The 9,834-nt window shown below is 43.4% G+C and overlaps 1 long non-coding RNA gene across 1 annotated transcript; it reads left to right on the top strand.

Moving 5' to 3' along the window:
* The first annotated feature begins 78 nt into the window (after positions 1 to 78).
* Positions 79 to 9,624, top strand: LOC142906247 (uncharacterized). The gene is made up of 5 exons (XR_012930074.1): positions 79 to 361; positions 4,695 to 4,846; positions 5,910 to 5,961; positions 7,230 to 7,262; positions 7,999 to 9,624. It is a non-coding gene; the product is annotated as an uncharacterized LOC142906247 (long non-coding RNA).
* The last annotated feature ends 210 nt before the right edge of the window (positions 9,625 to 9,834 follow it).

Raw genomic sequence — 9,834 nt, 5'->3', positions numbered from 1 at the left:
GAGGTCAAAAAGGCTTTCTAAAGTAAGAAGAAGAGTTCACAATATCAGAAAAGTCATTAATGTTGACATCTGCACCCATCGGTGCACATCGGTCAATGATGCTATGGGAGGCGATGTGTCCCAGCAGGTAGCGAATTCGCCGCTTCCTATTGCAGAGGTTCATAGTTTGAATCCAGCGGCCTCCCATATTTTTAGTACCTTGGCAGGTGCGAGTGTATTAACCATGACGGTCCCGCACACCGCTAAGCTTCATTGTGGACGAATCGGCTCGAGCTATTGTTGTCATCGATGTCTAATGTTTATCTGCAGGAACAAGCGAAAACATGGCCGGGACGCTCCAGTAGGTTCCGCACACCAACCGGTAAGCGGCCGTCCGTGCTCGGCACAAACGACGATGAGCCGGAATGATTCCAAGCCACGATGATTCCCAGCCGGAGTGATTCCCAGCCGCAGCGATTACCAATCGCTGAAAAACGAGCGTCGAAATGTCGCGATGCTTGCCGCCCGTTTTTACAACCCTGCTGGAAAATTCGAGACTATAAATTTAAATAAATAATCTAACGGTTATTCTCCTTCCAATATTTCTCTCGCCATAATAGAAATAAAAAAATGAAAGTGTTTTTGTTGCACGCCCCATTGAACGCAAGGCCTTTGATGCATGTTTGTATATTGAACTACTTTCTCACCGTATGCAGCTAACCGTGCTAATCGGTTGGTTAAGCCAGGGGTCGGCAACAAAAATAACAATCAGAGACTATTTTTTTCGAATTTGGTCAATAAAAACTCCCTATATCAAGAGCTGCAATGCATTTGGTGAATACGAGACGGTGATCCTTAATAACGTCACGAAGCAGCAGTCCTTAAATAGTCGCATGTTGCTGACCCCTGGGTTCGAAAAATCCAGAGACAGACCCGGTTTGAAGCTGGCTATGTGTAGACTGCCAGTGCACTCTGATAGAAAATCATAATCATTATTCATCTTAGAAATATCCGATTAGCTTTGAAGCTATTTTTCACAGATGTCCAGTGGGGTGGGTGATGTCAACCTTCTCGTGGCCCACCCTGTTGTGTGAACGAAGTTTACAGGAAGTTTCTTCACGAATGACATCACTAAGGAAACCATTTGTCACCCGTCGGCCTCTGGGTTACAGCAGAAACAAGAGGCCTGGCAACAAAGGTCCTCCTCAGGGCCAAACAAGCCGATCCATCGGCCCCTTGGTTCGTCTATGTCAACTAAATGTTGAGGGTCTATCCCGAGCGAAGACAGATGTCCTCTCAAAGGTTCTTCAGCAAGAAAACATCGACATCCTTACTATCCATGGGACACATGTGGAGGAAATAAGCTCTCTTCGATTGAAGATTCCAGGGTACATCGTCGCTGCTTCTAAGAGCCACGCTAAAGATGGTCTGGTTACTTACATCGCGCATCACATCAAAGACGCAAGGGAAGTCATTTAGACAGACAACGACTTCACAATTGGTACAATAATCGCTGGTGTTACTGTGTACAATGTCTATAAATCGCCAACAACAACCTGGCACCTACCACTATTGCCAACGGTACAACATCCCGTAATCTACGTAGGTGACTTCATTAGCCATCACACGATGTGGGGCTACCCGGTGAACGAACTGGCAGGTGAACAAATCCTTGATTGGGCATCTGCGCAAAGAGCTTTTCCTCGTTTGTGATGCCAAGCAACAAGGCAAATTCCACTCTGCACAATGGAATAGGGAATACAACTCAGACATGTGCTTTGTAACTACAGATTAAGAATGGCTCAGCCTTTGCCCACCACGTGAAAAGATCTGCCTTGCTTCCCACCAGTACAAGCCCATGGTCATCCATGTTGATGACGAAATCCCAGTAATAACCAATCACACTAAGACCCTGCTGGAACTTCGGGTGGGCAAAATGGCCTGGTTTTACGGCTGCTGTGGAAAATAATATCCACCACATCTTACTAACCCTGAACTTTTGAGCAGTTCATCATACTCGTGAAGAAAGCTGCCAGAGATGCGATTCCGCAGGGATATTGGAGGTCCTACACCCCCGGCTGGACTGCAGAAAGTGAAAACCTTCTCCGAGAACATCAAAGTACGAGATTGTAACAGCCCTTCTGGAGTGGCTAGATTCTGCCAGACGAGCAAAGTGGGCAGCGTTGATGGAGTCTTTTGACTTCACGCACTCCAGTCACAGAGAATGGGGGTTACTGCGGAAGCTCGGAGCGGCACCTGGACTGCTAAGGAAACAGCTAATGGGATAGTTGTGCGCTTCTCGATAATGCAAAAACTATCGAAAGTCAAATACAAGAATGCGCCGTAAAACAAGCCACAAAAGATACACTCTCCACCAGTGACCAAAACTCTCCAGTGTCTGCAGCTGTACTTCCAGAAGAAATAGATGCCGTACTAGCAGCAGGTAAAGCCACAGGAATAGATGTTTTTTACCCGCAATTCCTAAAACACCTCAGCAGCAAAGGAAGAACCTGGCTGGCAAACTCTTTTTCAAAAATCACTGCCACCAGCAGGCTACCAAGATTTTGGAGAAAAGCAAAAGTCATTGTTCTCCTTAAGCAAAGAAAACCTGATGATGACCCGCACAACTACAGGCCAATCTCTCTTTTTATATAGTAGCGACATGCCGGTCACATTAAGCGGCAAGTTCATTTACGCTGATGATCTAGCACTGGTCAGCCAAGCAAAGACACTGAAGAAATTGGAAGATTATTTATACTCTTTGGTTTTATCCGGTAAAGTCACGTAGGTAAAAACAAATGAAAATTAAATAAAATAAACAATTAAAATACGACGTTTAGGAGGCAACACAAGCTTCCGTCTTCAGGTGGAAACAGTCACAGCAAAAAATCGCTGCACCAAGTGGCGAGGCTCTGGGAACCTCGGGCTTAAATACAGGTTAAGGGAGGGGGGGGGAGCCATGTAAGGGGACCTTGGTGTGGTGCGGGGCTGAGTTAATCCGTCTTTTGTTGTGTAGAGGGTGCGGGGGATGGGTCACTGTGTGTGTGCAATAGAAACGGAAAAATAGAAAAATTAAAGATCGGCAAAAATGTGCTGTATTTAAGCCCAAGGTTCCCAGAGCCTCGCCACTTGGTGCAGCGATTTTTTGCTGTGACTGTTTCCACCTGAAGACGGAAGCTTGTGTTGCCTCCGAAACGTCGTGTTTTAATTGTTTCTTTTATTTTATTTTAATTTGTTTTTACCTACGTGACTTTACCGAATAAAACCAAAGAGTATGAATTCTTGCAGTCACGAAAGCTTCAAATCTAGATTATTTCTACTCCTGGCGACTTAAGCCAAACCCAAAGAGGACAGCATCCTCACCATTCCATCTCAACAACGCGGAGGCAAATGGTACACTGAAGATTGAGTTTTGTGCTAAAATCATCGCCCGTGATGCACTCCCAATATACCTTGGTGTGGGCTCGATCAGTCTCACTTTCAGGAGACACATTAAGCAGTGGAACAACAAGATTAAACCGGCACGAATATCATCCATAAACTGGTGGGAAATAGGTTGGGGCTGTGATGCACGAACACCATGAACTGGTATACGGAAGCCACTGGGAGCTATGACACTTGTAAATAATCTAGATTGACAAACTCATTTCTTTGGGACTTCTTTTTTCGTGTAGTTTGTTGTCCTTCCCCCGCACCTCCGATTAGCATGGTTGGCTATTTATGACGCGAAAGAAGTTCAACATACATACATGAATAAGTACCTGCTAAATGTTCTGGTGACATTCAATCAGTATAAAACGTACACCACCACCTTCATCATCATAAACTTTTCCTTTCCTATAGTAGCTTAACATTTGTAAGGGTTGCCGAGAAGAAAATCCTATTCAGGAATAAAAAAATAAATCAGCATCTACTTATACAGTTTAACAGCTATGTATGATTTCAAATAGCACGCTCGACTGTAAACTAGCTAAACTTTTTTTATATTACCAGGTAAAGACCACTGAGCTTTATAGCTTTTTTTCAGAAGCGACTTTGCTATCACAAATAATAGCTCAAAGAAGTGACTTATCATCATTGTGTAAATTTATAGCAGCCAAATATTCTAAACGCACGTTTCTAACTGTGGAGGGAAAAACCAGAGAACGCGGAGAAAAATCCATGCAAACTCCAAATACACAGCAGGTGTCAGGGTCCAGATTGAACCCATGACCTCCTGTATACTAGGCGAGGTAGTTAACATCTCACCAATGCAAATGCTAAACTCTCATTGGAGAGGAAATGTCAGAGGGTGGAAGAGCTGACTTCGAGCATGCCCAATGGAATTTGAAGGTGGAGAACGTTCAAATTGGATTGGTTGTCAGGGAAGACTGAATGGAATTTTTTGGGGGTTCGGTTGTCGACCGTCTTAGAGGAGATTAATGGGATCAAATGATTGGTCTACGCCAGAGATGGACTCCTTCATGGTGTCGTCTCACCAGTGTTAAGCCAGAGAATACAAAAAGGTGTAATGGCACGAAGGAATGCCAATGTAAAAGTATCAATAAGCTCGGGTTGAACAGTTATAGATAAGTACAACAAATGTTTATTGTACAAAAGCAGATTCCATCCGTCGCATCGAAGTGAATCAACATCGTTGGGAAAGAATGTTTAAAATTTTAAACTATGTTTTCCTTTTAATGCTGACCCTTATAACCCCACCGCCCCATGCCTAGTCTCAGCAGCAGCAGCAACATCAACAGCAGGACGACCATCATCAGTACGAATACATCGACGAGAAATTCCCATCCCACAATCTGGAGTCACAACAGCCGCCCCCTGGCAGTGCCGAATTCTACAATGCGCATGCAGAAATCACTTCCAACTGGTATGTACAAGCATTCCAAACATTGTTATGTCGATTGAAATATCAGACTTTTACTATGATAGAGGTTTTTTAGGGTTATATTTAGCATAAATATGAATGTGTTGTTAAACCTGCCACCAACGAAACAGCCAATTAGGTAAGGTTTGTCACGTAAACAAAACATGCTAATTCGTTACTAGTTCGGCACTAATCGGTTGTATGTTAGAGAATAAACCCAATGCAACATTTACAATTCGAGTACCGTTTTGCTGGTAATTTCAACAACAACCAGCATCATCAGGGGACAGTCAGAGTTGTGGAGAAATCCTGTTATGGGTTTACTCTGATCTAATATTGTTATTATTCTTTTTATTTTACGTTTTCTTTTTTAAGATTCATAGTAGATCCAACAGAAAGGGGCTTCTGAGTGCAGTATAAATAGAAAAAAATATCTCTAAGTTTATCTTAACGTAGGTTTTTAGCATAGACGGAGTTTGACTTTTATATTTAGGGGGAGGGGTGGACAGGGTTTCGCTTTGTCCCCCACATTAGGAATTGTGGCTACATGTAATTTTTTTTATCTTAATTGTAAACTACTGAAAATAAATGTATAAAGGTGTCCAGTTTGGCGCGGGGGTGGGGGGGGTTGGCATTTCCCCACCCCCTGTTCCACCTTGTTATAGTTTTCCATATCTAAATTGGAAATAATCTCAGCGATTAGGAGCAGTTTCTTCGAGCAAGGGAGAGTTCCAAATCTTGAGGGCTCACAAAAGAAACGAAGCGTGGGTGCTTTGCTTAGATAATTTTTTTAACCTACAGCATTTTAATTGTTGAAGTGGTATGTAGTGTATAATGTACCATATATAATATTTGACACTGAAATCAAGCAAAACTAAATTTTTGTCATGCGCACGGTGCTGATGGCCAGTCTGGTTCCAGCCTTTGGAGCGGTTTTGCGAGGTTCACCGGATCGGCCCAGGGACCACCTGATAATGTTGGAAGCCGGATAACTAATGATCAATTACTTAAAGGTTTTCTTTTTTTGTGCATTAATCTTCGAAAAAAATATATCAACTCTTTTTAGGAACAACCACAGAGAACATCTGTATGAGAACAACCTGAATTCTACTGAATCGGTGGGTGACTTTATAAGCTAAACTTACTACCTGCCTCGGCCATGAACAGTGTCTGAGCAATGTGATATCCATGTGTGTGTGTGTTCGTACATACAGTAGACTCGATTATCCGCGTGTGGTTTATCTGATTTGCGGATTAACCACGCCCCTGAGATTTTGACATAAATTAATAACGCGTGGATTTTCCATTAATACCTACATTAATAATCTAAAAACCAGTTATACATTGTCATTCTTGGAAATGTTTATTACATTTCACGTGCTTAGACTGACCAAAAATATCTGCTCTGAGTAATCCGAAATCCATGTAATCGCACCAACACTACAATAGTTTCAAATCTGTACAACAGTGGGCGGAGTTTGATTGATGTTGAAGGGCGTGGTTCTGATGTCACTTAGTGGGTCAAGTCTTCTGCTGGGTGGGAGCAGAAAAGTGTTATGACTGAGCACGCGCATCGATCGGGTCGATATTCGTTCTTAAATGAAAGTTTTTTCTAAACTTTACCTATATTAGTGGATTTTTGCATAGAGATCCGCGAAAAATGAATGTATTTTTTGGATTAACCGCAATTTTGAATTATCGGCGGCCATCTACTGAACACACTCCTATAGTGTGGCGGTTAGCGCGCTACTCTATGAACCCGACTATCCGATTCCCGCTCGCGGTGAACACCGGTAATGATTATCTGTACCAGTCCTTGGCCTCCTCTATGTTTACTCGGCGTCAAATGAGTACCTGGTGCAATGGTGTGTGAACATCACCGCTAGGGAGTAAAAGGCGGCCGAGTGTGGTGCTGGCCACCCATCCGCTCGTGTGCTGTGCTGGCCTGCATAGGTGCTGCTCGCTAACAGCACTTGCCACAACAATCTGTGAAGCCCACACGGGGGAATCTTTGTCCTTATACATGCATAAAAATCCCTGTTTAGTAATCATAGACTGCCATAGAGAGAGCTGTAAAGTGAGCATCTATTTGGGATGAGGTGCAAGTGGTGATTAGCACCACAATCAGCTCCCCAGTGGTAAATAGAAATATGCACTAATTTATTTTATGACAGCGTTGACCTAGGGGAGGTCCAGGACAGTTTCAGATTTCACCGCGAACAATTGAACCATGGCCAAACAGATTTCAGTGCTGCAAACCATTTGCACCACCGGCACAGACACACAGGGGGAAAATAATAATCCACTCATAACATGTGAGTAATTTGTACCGACATTCAACACCTAATTGAGTGCGTTTTGCCACCTAATACCCACCCCATTGCAGAACCCACAAAACCAAGAGGGCGTTCACTACCAGGTAAGCCTCACGCTCAATGGGCGACGTTAAGTAAGGATGCCTTCGTTGAATATTCTTTCGTTCATTCGTGTCTCAATCCGTTTGTCCTGGTGAGGGTCCCATAGGCACCGTGTAAAGTAAGGTTGGTCCAGGCCTCCATTTCCCTGGCGACAGACTCGAGCACTACATTACTATACACTTCTACACTATACACTACACTATACAATACTATATCCTACACTACTATACATTACCATACACTACTGCACTATACATTACTATACATTACTACACTATACACTAACATACACTACTTTACATTACAAAACACTACGACACTATACATTTCTATACACTACTATACACAGCATCTAGCTCTTCCTGGATAATTTCCAGGTGTTCCCAGGCCAGCCGAGTGACATAATCTCGCCAGAGTGTCCTTGGCCGGCCTCGGGGTCTTTGCCCAGTGAATACACTATGTAACACGATTTTTGTCCCGAGTAGTAAGTGTTATTTTTTTAATTGCTTATACCTAAAAAGTATAGAAAATTTACATTATTCCCCACAAACTTTGCTTTTGTGGGGAATAATAGCCATGGTCGGGACAAACCAATGGAGAAGAGTAGTACCATGCCACTCAAATTTGAGCTGGGAGAAAATGGGACTTGATTTCAGTACGAAATTGTACATTATACCTGTAGCGATGAACTCAAATTAATCAACAAAAATGCAGTTTTCTTTCCTTTTCATTTCACAGCCTCTGAAGCCGTCCACAGAGAGAACTTACGATAAATTACACCATCCCACATACGAGAATGTATGAGACTGAGCACTTTCAGCACATTGCACTAAAACGACACGGTTAAAACCAATGTACACGAGTTAATTAGGAGTTTAATGTATTCGAGAATTGTGACGTGCCCACGTAATAAGCACTTTGGACGTGGAGTTTGGTGCATACAATAGGATCATGTTCGATGATGGTTCTATCTTGAAGTCGTCCAAAGTGAGGTACGGGGGAAGGACAATAAAATAAAAACACGAAAAGCAGTTCTAAAGAAATGTGTTTTAAATCTAGGCTTATCCGTGTGGACTTTGGGCATGGATCTCCTTGTATACGCGGTGGGTTTATTCTGGCTCTCCAATTTATTGCCCATATCATGAAAATAAAATGTACTCAAATTTGCTAAACATCTGAAGCAGAACTATGTGAGCATAATTTGTAAGCAGTTTGAGATGCAGGTAGACCAGCACAGCGCGTGTTACAACTTTAATGACTCTCGGACAACACGAACTGTAGAGGGTTGCTTTATTTCGCTTCACGCGGATTACTTGGTCAGGGATGACACGCGAGTTGCGACAAGGCGAAGACAGCGTAGACGCGACGAAAGTGATGACGCAAAGACAGCGACGATGCGAAGACAGCGACGGCGTGAAGACAGTGGACCCCGATCCCACGGCAGCCCCGAACCACGGCTATCTCCCCTTTTTATCCAAGGCGTGGCCCTCACTCCGCCCCCGGCCACAACCCCATTCTCGACCTCTCTAGATCTTCCCAAATGGTTCCCTTCTTCTCATAACTCCCCTATGTTAATATTCACCCCTGTAATTACTCCCCCTAACACACATACACACACAGACATGTAATTATCGGTGATCAGCTGTATTTGAGTCTGTATTGAAAACTCACTTCTTCAAACTGGCCTCCACCCCTAATTTTGTTTTTATTTCCTCCTTTTCATACATGGCCAAATTGGGATATGTATACAGATTAAATGCGTCTTGTAAATGTAAATATTTATCATTATTATTAACTGAACAATACATGACATAGGTCCTGGGCTTGGCCAGTTCCGAGTCGAGTTGCGAGTGATGGAGGATGGTGCAGGGTTGGATTGTAGATCCCCGATATTCTGCTTTTTTAAATAAAAATAAAACATTTGTATCGGCATCTATGCCACTGATGTGCTCCGGATGTTTTATACATATGTAATGACCTAGATAACAGACCGCTTACCTGACACAAGCGTACGGTCAGACAAACAATGAGAAAGTAGTCCAATGCCTCCCATTGGTGCTAAGACGCCTTCACAGTGATTGGTCGGGAGCAAAAATTGAAAGGGATTTGAGGAAAGATTTTAAAGGTGAAAAAGCGGGAAGCAAGGGTAGACTGCAGAAGAACAGTTGAGAACCTTTGGTGGGGAAGGGTCAGGATTGGCCGAAGGGAGTGGTGTGGTTGAAGCTTCCAGAGAGGGGGTTTTGGGAGGTATAAAAGGAGACAGCACAAGGAGAGGGAACGTTGGAAAGAACACGGAGCTCGTCTCATGAACCAAGCCTGGCCATCGTTCGTGCTGTGTCTGAATAAAAGGCTCTTAAGAAGTCACCACGTGTGTTGGCGTCACTACACAGGTCCAATGAATCAACAAAACAATTTATTCGTGTTTCTTGAAAATGTTATGCTTGCCAGTTGGTATAGCTTTTTCACCATCCACTCCCTCGTGTGCCACAGTGCCGGCTTTCATAGCTGCGAGCGAAGAGCACTTGCACCAACAGTCTGTTAGGCTATGCGGGGGATCTTTGTATTGCTATTTGC

Source organism: Petromyzon marinus, chromosome 62 (genome assembly GCF_048934315.1).
Source record: "Petromyzon marinus isolate PM22_M1 ecotype Great Lakes invasive population chromosome 62, UKy_Petmar_22M1.pri1.0, whole genome shotgun sequence".
Classification (NCBI taxonomy): Eukaryota; Metazoa; Chordata; class Hyperoartia; order Petromyzontiformes; family Petromyzontidae; genus Petromyzon; species Petromyzon marinus.
The sequence above is the reverse complement of the archived record's forward strand: the minus strand, read 5'-3'. Positions and strand labels throughout refer to the sequence as shown.